Raw genomic sequence first — 10,898 nt, forward strand, 5'->3', positions numbered from 1 at the left:
AATTTTCTGCAAGATCACAAGGTAAATAGATATTGACAAAAAGCAAAGAGGAATCATCCGTATGGATAGTAATACCTATTAATCTGGGTTCATTGAGGTGTTGTACTTCTATAATACTTGCGAGAGATCTACGGTATAGTACCCCGACACCTCCGTAAGGTCTACCTGTCCGAATATCGTTAGAAGATTTGATCCATAGAACTCGTCGTGTACGGATGAGAGACAGTCGAACTCACTGTCGAAAATCCACAACTCTTGTAAGAAACAAATATCGGAACTATCCAATAAATATCTTACGTTTTGTATATTTCTTGTTAATAAACGACAGTTATAAAAAGAAATGCGTAAAGAATCCATTATGTATATTTGAGTCCAATTTGTGGTTATGATGGTCCAAGTCCGACTTTGATAGTTGTCTCTAACTAACGTGTTTCTTGACCACGCATCCACGATCATCATCGCATTGTGCGTAGGCTTATCACATGTGATTTTGAAGCTGGCATATGTCTTAAATTTCGTTTGCAGCCTTTCCACCTGGGTGGGCTTAACTCGAGAGTAATGCTCAATATACGAGGAAATGTCTGATTCCTGCGTTTCGGGGGCAAGTCTTGTCACAAATATACACCGCTGTCGCATTGGATACACTGTACGCAAATTTGAAGACGCTGCCTTTCCTATGATAACACTTCCACACCTTCTTGGAAACTGGTGTGTGGATTGGACATTCGTAAACTTATTAAGCCGTGGTTGATGCAGATTTGCGAGCGATGTTTTATGTGGAAATGCTGCCATACAGAGGTCGTCGTTCGTCAGAGAACTTGCGACTTGAGCAAAAGCTTTATCGTTTTCCAAATCCTCGTCTTGATCACTGGCGTCTTCTGAACATGCAACTATTTTTAAGGCAGTTGTGATGTGGCTTAATTCACCGTCATCTGATTTATTATTATAATGGATTTCTGTTGGCGTATCCCATATAGCAGAGCAGGTCTGGTATGCACCAGCCCGAGTCTCTTTGCTGTTTTAGTCCGTGCATTGCATACCTTCTCGTGTGCTACTAGTAACAGTTGTTTTTTTGGATGACTGTGTTCAGGTGTATTCCTTGTTGACCTAAATGGTTGACTTTTCAGTTCATGATTTGTTGTACTGTAGCCTCGGTTTGCAGATGAATTCTCAGTGAGTACAATGTCCGACTGAACTGTGTTAGAATTGTCAACATGGGGAGGCAGTCTAAGTTTGACTGTCGAACATGGATGGGTTTGTTCACATAAATGTTGCATTGCACATAACGTCTCCGCCTGGACTGACTTAAGTATGTCCACTGAATGTTTCACATTTTTCATGTCCTTCAATAAAATTGACATGTCCACATAATTGTAAGATACAGTTGGCAACTTTGATAGATCCAATGCACAAAAACTTGGTATGTCATTTGGGTCTGTGGACAGAAATAAATTCAAATTATCTTTCATATTATTTATAGATTTATCCGTACCCTTCCTCTTTATCATTCTCTCAACTGTTTGTACCACTGAGAACAGGGTCCGTCACTGTCACAATATGTGTCCACACACAACTTCACAATATAGTCAAATGGCAATGTGTTCAAAGCAGTTTTACAGCGTCCTTGACCTCTATAGCAACAAAACAGTTTTAGTTGTCAGCTGTCCTATTGCAGGTGTATTTGACTGTAGCTATGAATTCTCTAAGCATCGTTAGAATAAAATTCAACATTAAACCAAAGTCTAACTCCAAATTATTCTGTAGTAATTGGCAAAGCTCGTGAAGTATAGGTTTATGGACTGGTAACCGAGACATATCAAGAAACGTTTAGGAATTGTAAAAACAGAGGCTGGACAAACCCATGCAAGCAATAACGAACAAATATTTGATATGTGCCGCTCAGTCACAAATAACTATTGGATTATGATAAACTAAGACAGCTAATATTGATTGAAGAGTTCAAGAATTGCATCCATAGTGATGTCAAGAACTTCCTTGAATGAGCAAGTGGAAACTTTGGAAAATGTTGCTCACACAGCTGATGATTAATCAATAACGTACACTATTTCACTGGACAGTATATATTCCTCTCAGCAGTTTTGTGGCAAGGAATCTACTTACGAGTTCGTCCAAATCTCAATCCGGCACAACCTTTAGAAACACAAATATCTAAGACTGATCGGAAAACCTTATGCCTTCCAGCTTGCATTTGGTGCAAAAAGAACAGGCCAATTCTGACTGCTACTGGTTGAACAAGAAAGACAGAGCTATTCCAAATGCTTTTATTTCAAAGAGGTCAAGGACGCTGTATTATACTGAAAGCAATACATTTATTGAGTAAAAAAAACAACCAATAAAAAAAGAAGCAAAACAAACCCAAACACGGTCTGCTTCTATTTTGGAGACTAACGGACAAATAATGACAGAATGTTCTGTATTACATATGAATGATTTTACGAAGCCTATTCCTCTTAGACTATTAATGGACACATGAGCTTCTTAGATTCTATTATGATCAGGTACTATTCCGTTGTCTGAGAGGTTTTCTTCTTGTGAAAGTGTCCATGTTCAGGGAGTAGAGTGCATTTTGTTAGTAGTCCTCTCCATTGTATCAATCTGGTACCAACCTTAGTCTCAGGACTCTTGACTGTTGGAGGAGTGATGTCTTTACCTATAGAAGGTATTCGTCTATAACTAGGACCAACACATTGATTCACTGAAAAATGGCTCTTGAGAAAGATGTTGGTCAGGAAATTATTCCTTTAGCGGGCACAATTTGTTCGTCATTCTTTTGACTAGGCCACGTTAGCTCCTGGTATTGATCAATCAATATATATATTGATCACAGTGATTCTCTTTTTGCAACTCATTCTCTTTATTCTAATTAGGATCACAAAGATAATCATTCGTTGTCGAACAGAAACAATATTCTGAGATTTTTGTTTGTTTTAGATGGATATTAGTAAACATGAAGCCACACAACTCCCAGTTTGTTACTTAAAAAAAGTTCCTTATAAGAAAACGGAGATCACTTGAACTAGCCGTGTGTGATCTAACAAGTTGAACATCTGATGTCATATCGACAGGAAATTCTTAGAAACTTCTTGGCTGGACATTTAGGAGTCAATAAGATTTATCACAATATTTGAATAATTTTTATTAGCTGAAATATAAAAGTGATATTTCTAAATACTGTAAATCTTGTCACATTTGTCAAATGGTAGGGAAACCCAATTAGATCATACCTAAGACTCATCTGCAACCTATTCCTGCATTTAACGAACCATTTAATAGAATAATGGTAGCCTGTTTTGGTCCATTACCTAAGATCATGCCAGGTAACCTTAATATGTGCGTCAACATGATTTCCAGATGCAGTTCCTTGAGAAATATTGAAACAAAACCCATTATAAAACCTTTGGCACACTTTGATTTTACACTTGCTGATCTCTTAAAACCTCTTCAGTCTGATCAAGGGTCAAAGGTTATGTCTGGAGGTTTCCAACGTAGTTATTCATTAATTAGGCATCTAATAGTTTAATTATTCTGTATATCACCCTGAATGTCCATGGGATTTGGAACGATTTCATCAGACATGTAAAAATATGATTCGGTCATAGTATTTTGATACCGGAAAGGACTCGGATGAGAGTGTTCATGTGCAATTAAGGAATCAGTTAACAAATCTTTGGGATTTAGTACCTTTGTATTGTTCTTGGGCCATTGAGGTTATTAAAACTTCTTTCAAAGGAAGATTCGAAGATCATCTATGTCCAATTTCAAATGAAGGTTGTTAAAGGCTTGTCAAGTAGCCAGAACTAATTTTCACTCAGTCAAAAATGAAATTAAGATTTGACAGAAATACACAGGAAGTGAGTTTTTAGTCTGCTGATAAAGTTCTGGCTCTCGTACCCATACCTCCAAACCCTCTTCGTGCCAAATTTTCGGGTCGTTATACCATTGGAAAGAAAGTAAATGACTTACATTATATCATTAACACTTCTGGGATTCAAAAATAGAAACAACTTTATCATCTAACGATGACGTGATTAATTATTCGAACAATTTAATTGCACAGTGGGGACGTCAACGATGGTATACAATCTGACTGTAGTCACTCTGGTTTACTCAATCTTCGGAAGTCAGTGATAACAAACAATCTCGACCAGAAACTTTCACATCTAAAAAACCAGGAAAGGAGAGAACTAAAACAGTTATTATGTGAATATGATCTCTTGTTTCCTGATGTTCCAATAAATAAAATCTGTCATGACGTCGAGATTGTAGATTGTACATCTGTGAAACAGTATTCTCACAGGACGAACCCTCTGAAACAGGAATATTTTAAAATATAAATTCGCTATGTACACGAGAATGATTTCATACAATCAAGTAAAAGTAACTAGAATTCACCATGTATTCTTGTGCAAAAACCGGGTAATACATTCCGCATGTGTACTTAAGAAAAGCAAACAGTGTCATTAAAATGCGGTTATTTCCATTGCCAAGAAATGATGCTTGCATCGTCACTACTGAAAATGTAAAATGTATCACCGCATTTGACCTTTCAAAATCATTCTGGCAAATTCCACTCACGGAAAGAGCACAGAAATCTTGGGATATGCAACTCTAGATATATTTCATCAGTATAAAATGATGTCATTCGTAATTAAAATTTCTGCGTCAACATTAAAGCGTTAAATGAACATGTCATTAGCTGGTCTAAAATAATTGTGACGCCACCATCTACAATGAGACCTGGAAATATCATTTGGAAACCATTCGGATATTCTTGGATCGACTCTTTCATGTATGTTTAGATGAGTTTTGCCGTTCTTGTGTCACATTTTTAGAACACATTATGGGACAATGTCAATCTAAAGCTGTAGAATTTAATGTATAGGCGGTCTTTGAACTCCTATGTGCCTATTAGTTACAAGTCACTTATGAGATATTTTGGTATGGCTGAATATTATCGGAAGTTTGGTTCGAATTTATCCACAACTGCCGATCCTTTCACAAATTTGGTGAGTAAGAAAGCCAAGTTTGATTGGTTTGACAAATTCAAAGGATCTTTCAACAAATTATAGATCATTTTTAAAAGTGCTCCAATTCTTTTAGCACCATATTTCAGTCAATTATTTAAAATGTATTCTGGTGCAAGTGATCTAGGGTTTGGTGAAATATTGGTTCAAGAACATACAAATGGCGTGAATCATGCAACTAATTCTTTCCTTTCTTAGAGCAGTCTCTGAAATCCATTTGGTACCAGCGTTTACAGTTGTGTTCAGATATAATTCGAGAGGAATTGCTTATTTAAATTATTCATGGGAAGTAGCTAATGCTCACAGACTTTTGAATATCACATTATTTTAGAACTATCGCTAACTCATTGAAGGACATTCTGGATTGCATCGCTGTGCTACATCGGGATATTCAAAGCTATTGGTATTCATTCAGAACAACATATGTATTTTTGGACATGTCAAAAGGTTTTAAGATTATTTGGGATTTTATTCAGAATACAGGAAATGTCTCTTAAATTTTCATTTTGCATTGTAGAGAAATAAATAACTTTTTTTATTTTACTAGATGTTGTTTAAATTTTTTTTCTTCACTTCCTTATGGTACTGAATTTAAGACCTAGAGTATATATATATATATATATATATATATATATACATATATATATATATATATATATATATATATATATATATATATATATATATATATATATACACACGGTAAAGAGAAAGAGAGAGGGACGAGTTTTATTTACTCAAGAACTTTGGTGCCAATGCTTATATATATATATATATATATATATATATATATATATATATATATACACACACACACACACACATACATAAAGCTTCTGCATCTAAATTCTTGAGTAGATCAAAAATGTCTTTGTTTGATAATTTAGCTTTAACGCACATACACACCAAAAAATATTCTCACTGTACCACTTAAGCCACATTCTGACGCTGTCTCGGTCCAAACATATAGTATTATAGACCATGATATCTTTTAGCAGAGTTCATGTAATGATGAAAAACAACAAGCAAACACTTCAGAATCAAATTAGCATTGCGTCCTGTTATGTCCCATTATGATTTGTTGGTCCTTATGATTGTGTCATACAAACACTATAATCTATCAAGAGAGTAACCTCTTTAAGCGTAATACCCCTATTAACTTTTTAAGGTCTAACTAGTCCAATGGAATGAAAAATAAATTTTCACTTATGACATATTAAGCTTACAATTATTTTATTGGCTGATTCTTGGACTTCCCGCTACATGTGGGGAGGAATATATTCTGCTCCAAATCTAAGATCTGGACAAACCAGCTTGGGCTCGTAACACATAAATGTTGGAGGAAATTTAAGTGGACTAAACTTTATATATTTCGATGGCATTTTGCAACTTGAATTAGCGATTGCAGTTAGATTGTTTATAACTTTAAAGGAAACAAAAACAGTTTGAAAGTGAAAAGTGGATTAAGTCAAGTCATACTTTATGAGAGTGAAATTTCAAAGAAAGGTAAGCATTGTATTAGCCTATAATATTATTTCACTGATGTGACAGGATAATGTGACTAGACGACCTGGTGTCAGGATAATGTGACTGGACGGCCTGGTGTCAGGATAATGTGACTGGATGGCCTGGTGTCAGGTTAATGTGACTGGGTGGGACATCATGCTACATGTCTTCAGCATGATGCCCAAGTGCTAGACATCACTATAAACTGTTACACAGATGACATCGTAGCGATATGACTAAAATAATAGTAAAGCTACGTTAAAAATCCAAAGCACACACACACACACACACACACACATTTGACTGATATACTTTATCTTCCACGTAACGTTCACCGCTGCTGTCATCTATCCATGCGTAGCATTTCGATATATTTGAGTGCTAACGAGATGGATTCCAAAATCTTGTTTAGAAATCTCAGTTCCATAAATTTGACTGCTTAGGTTATTATATTTCTATATCTTTTGAAGACCAAAAGAATGTTGTCACTTGACGCAGTACAAAACAGCTTAAATTGATGTTGATGATTCACTTCATCAATATTTTTGAGAGGTTAGCAGTTGTTTTTAAACATAAATATGCTAATGAAACTTGGAAATAATGTTTTTTTTTTTTTATAGACGGTTAATCGTGTAAGCATTAGATGCTTTTAACTGGCATACCTTATGCAACTTCAAGTGTTATATAGTAATTTATTTAACCGGGACCTCTATCATACCACACCAATTCAACTGAATTTAAACAAAACTCTTGTGTACCATCTTTACATATGTAGAGGTACCATTTGAAGAACTGACATCAGTTCAGCAATGCCATTATTATATTCCACTTTTAAATGGATTTTTACCAATACGAAAGTCTTTTGAAGTGACTATGGTAATTTACAATGTACGCGTATTTCAAAAATTAGAATAATAATGCATCGACATGCTGCAGCTGTCGAAAAGGTTACCAACACATGGTAAATACATTGAATGGCGTTGAAATCCAAGTAAATGGCAGGTGATGAAGTTTGGATACGTGACAAAAATTTTTTAAAATTTTTTTCTTCATTTCAGAATGATTTCATGCTTCTTTCTCCATGTGGTCATAATCATCCTGGTGCCATATGTCAGAACAACAGTGGAGCCAACAGAAGTCCCTGAAGAACCGGCATGGAACTTTCACTTTGCTCATCAGAAAACGTCCTGGTTGAATATACCGTCCAATGCCATTCAGTCATGGTGTACAAACGTATATAAATGGCAGCATGACAATATTGTTCATGGTGGTAGAAACGCTTCTACTGGGACAAGACAACTTGTACATTATCTTTCTGATCGAGTGTTGCAATCGGTCCATCGTACTGGTCGCGTTAAGCGACAAGCGGCTTCTAGTGGACCAAAGAGAAAGAGAAAGGAGATCCGAATGTTGTCTGAGACAGAACTTGATCATTACTTCCGGGCCGTTAGAGCAGCAAAAGCCAACACGGTAAAAACATCAATAATAATAATAATAATAATAATAATAAAGATGTTAGTGGTAAAGATTCAAGCCGAAATTACTGATATAGCAACTACCTCTATTACTACTATTACTATAACCATTATTACCGCTTCCAATATTACTTGTAATAATAAAGATATTGTTCAGACTGGTACAGATAGGACGATGACGAATAATACTAATAGAAAGAAGAAATTATAGAGTAAAGATATATATTAATGTGGCTATTTTCCAGATACTTCTAAAGAGTGCTTTTCTCTGACAATTTTAATGTAACAGAAGTGCAATTTCATAAAAGCCTAAAACGTTAATCGATATTAGCATTTACTTCAAGTTTAAACCCTCTCATTCCAGACCACAGCACCTAACGTTTACTAGGCACTGGCAGAATTTCACACGGGAATTACGTCTATCTCAGCCCACGGAAGATACAACTTTTTCGGCTAGCACAGAGTTTCCCTATTGATGCAATAATTTTAAATATTTAATTCCACTGATTTAGATTTAATACAGCTTGACTTAATTTCATTTCTTTTCCTAATTGAATTTATTCAATGATGTCGATTCCAATTCAGTTCATTTGTGCATAAAACGTTTAAATCTCAATACCGTAGTATGATATATAAATTATCATCGCCAACATATTTTTTAAAATTAGTTTCATCTGATTCAAGTACCTGTTTATTTATTTATGTATTTATCTATTTATTATTAGGTATGAAAATATGCTAAGAGCTAAGGGCCCCGAGTTTGCAGAGGTGACAATCCCTTACTGGGACTCACGTCTAGAGGAGAGGATGGATCAACCAACCAGCACTGTTTTATTTACCGATCATCTTATAGGAACAGGATCCAGTGAAGCGTCCGGTGGAGTTCTGGGAAGTGAATGGTCAACCTGTGCTGGTCCGTTTATAAGGAATATCGGGGCGGATGGACCACATATGACTGATGAAGCGACTGTTAACGTGACAAGAATGACCAGAATGAGAGATATCTGTGGTGCCGACTCAGGCATACAGAGTGATTTAGAGTTTCATCACAATGGAATCCACAGAGGGGTTGACGGTCAGATGGCCTTGTTACAGACGTCTGCATTAGACCTGGCTGTCTGGAGCCACCACACATTTATAGACTATATCTGGGAGGTATTCTGAATAAAATCTCAAAGAAATGGAGTGAATATTGAGACGGATTACCCCGAGAATCCAGCCACTATGGAGGCTGCAGAACTGCACGCACCGGATGCGGCGGTCGGGTTCGCTGAGATGACGGTGATAAATGGATTGAGTAACACATTTACGACGGAAATATACGAATATGAATCTCCTTCGACCTGCACTGTACAGAACCAAGATTGTGGGTCTAACTATCTCAAATGTGTTGTTTTCAGAAATAATAGTAGTATAGTGGGGCGCTAGGGGGCTAATGAGAACAAAGAAGGAAAAACACCCTGGGCCTGTATAGCACAAATGGGAATTGAACATGGGGAATATTGGGCCTGTATAGGGACAAGGGAAAGTGGAGTCTGTATAGCGTCTGACGTCACGGTAGGGGAGATTGGTAACAATGTTGCAACTAGTGGAGGTGACGTCACAGTACTGAGCAAAGAGCGGGTGTACAGATATAGCACAGACAATAGACAAAGACTTATACAACTTTTTTTTGTTAAAATCGAGGTAAAAAAGCAATTCTTTTCGAGGCATATGAGTGGCCCTGAAAAGGGCCTTCGGGTTTATGTTAACATTATTCCGTTAACATAGAGGACATCGCAAAGGTCTTGTATCCGTGATCCCGACAATGGTCCATAATGATTTCACATACATGGGTAAGTCCGTACGGAACAGCATTGAAGATACGAGAGTAGAGGATTCTACGTTGGTCCACATTTTGTGACGAGAACAGGTGAAGGGAATGCGGTGAACTGCGATTATTTATAGGGGAAGGGAGGATCGAAACGCATTGATTTAATTCACCAATTCAAACACGCGTTACAAAATTCAATCACAACACGGAGTCAGTCGTCCAATCCGAAGAGGTCAGTCTGTGACGTCACATTCACTATATAGCGTCCCTAGCGTCTGCGCGCAGTCAATCCATGCGACACAGTTTTTAATCGTGACGGTAACTAAGAAGACGATGAATTGGGATGCACCGGCTGTGGAGACGAGAATCGATGGAATAGCAGCGACTACCCAAGTCAACACAGGCCTACTTCCAGAAGAGGTTGATTTTAATTGGGATTTTGTCTATTTTCTTTCTTCTTCGCAAGAATTTGTTCCGGTACCAGTACCTTCGCCATCTTCTCCTTCTTAACAACAGGTGGAAGATTTTAAACAGAGACATAAAGAAGAATTGGAGAAATTTTTACAGCAGCAAAAGGAAGCAGAACAAGTTTTTCTTCTTCAACAACAGCGGGAAGAAGAGGCAAGAAGGAAACGATAGGAAGAAGAAGCAGAAAAGAAACAATGTCTAAGAGAGAAAGAGAACAGTAAAAGTCAAACGGTCACGGTACTCTTAGACATTTTAGCAGAGTTAAGAAGTCGAAACAAATGTATCAGACTTCTTTATTACGACCGAAGAGAAAAAGACCTTCCCGAGCTAAATAACCCAACCCTGTGACTACACCTGCCGTAGCACCCGTAGTGATTTCTACCAAATCATCGACAAGAGGCAGTCCAGAAATAGGCCTTGGTCGTGGCAAAGGCTTAAGGCGGTTAAAGCTATTTTTGTCCCATTCCTGAGGTCTTTTTTAACAAACAAATACCCAAAGGCCCTTTTCAGGGCCACCCACCTCTCTTGAAAAGAGATATTATTTCAATTGCCAACATAAATTAAAACTCAAAAAACCTTTTTTTACCCATC

General features: G+C 36.9%; 1 pseudogene; it reads left to right on the plus strand.

Annotated features, from left to right (window-relative positions):
• The first annotated feature begins 7,610 nt into the window (after window positions 1-7,610).
• LOC149782654 (tyrosinase-like protein) lies at window positions 7,611-9,454 on the plus strand (annotated as a pseudogene).
• Window positions 9,455-10,898: the final 1,444 nt, after the last annotated feature.

The sequence above is a fragment of the Sinohyriopsis cumingii genome, chromosome 15 (assembly GCF_028554795.1).
Source record: "Sinohyriopsis cumingii isolate HCF-2022 chromosome 15, ASM2855479v2, whole genome shotgun sequence".
Lineage (NCBI taxonomy): Eukaryota > Metazoa > Mollusca > Bivalvia > Unionida > Unionidae > Sinohyriopsis > Sinohyriopsis cumingii.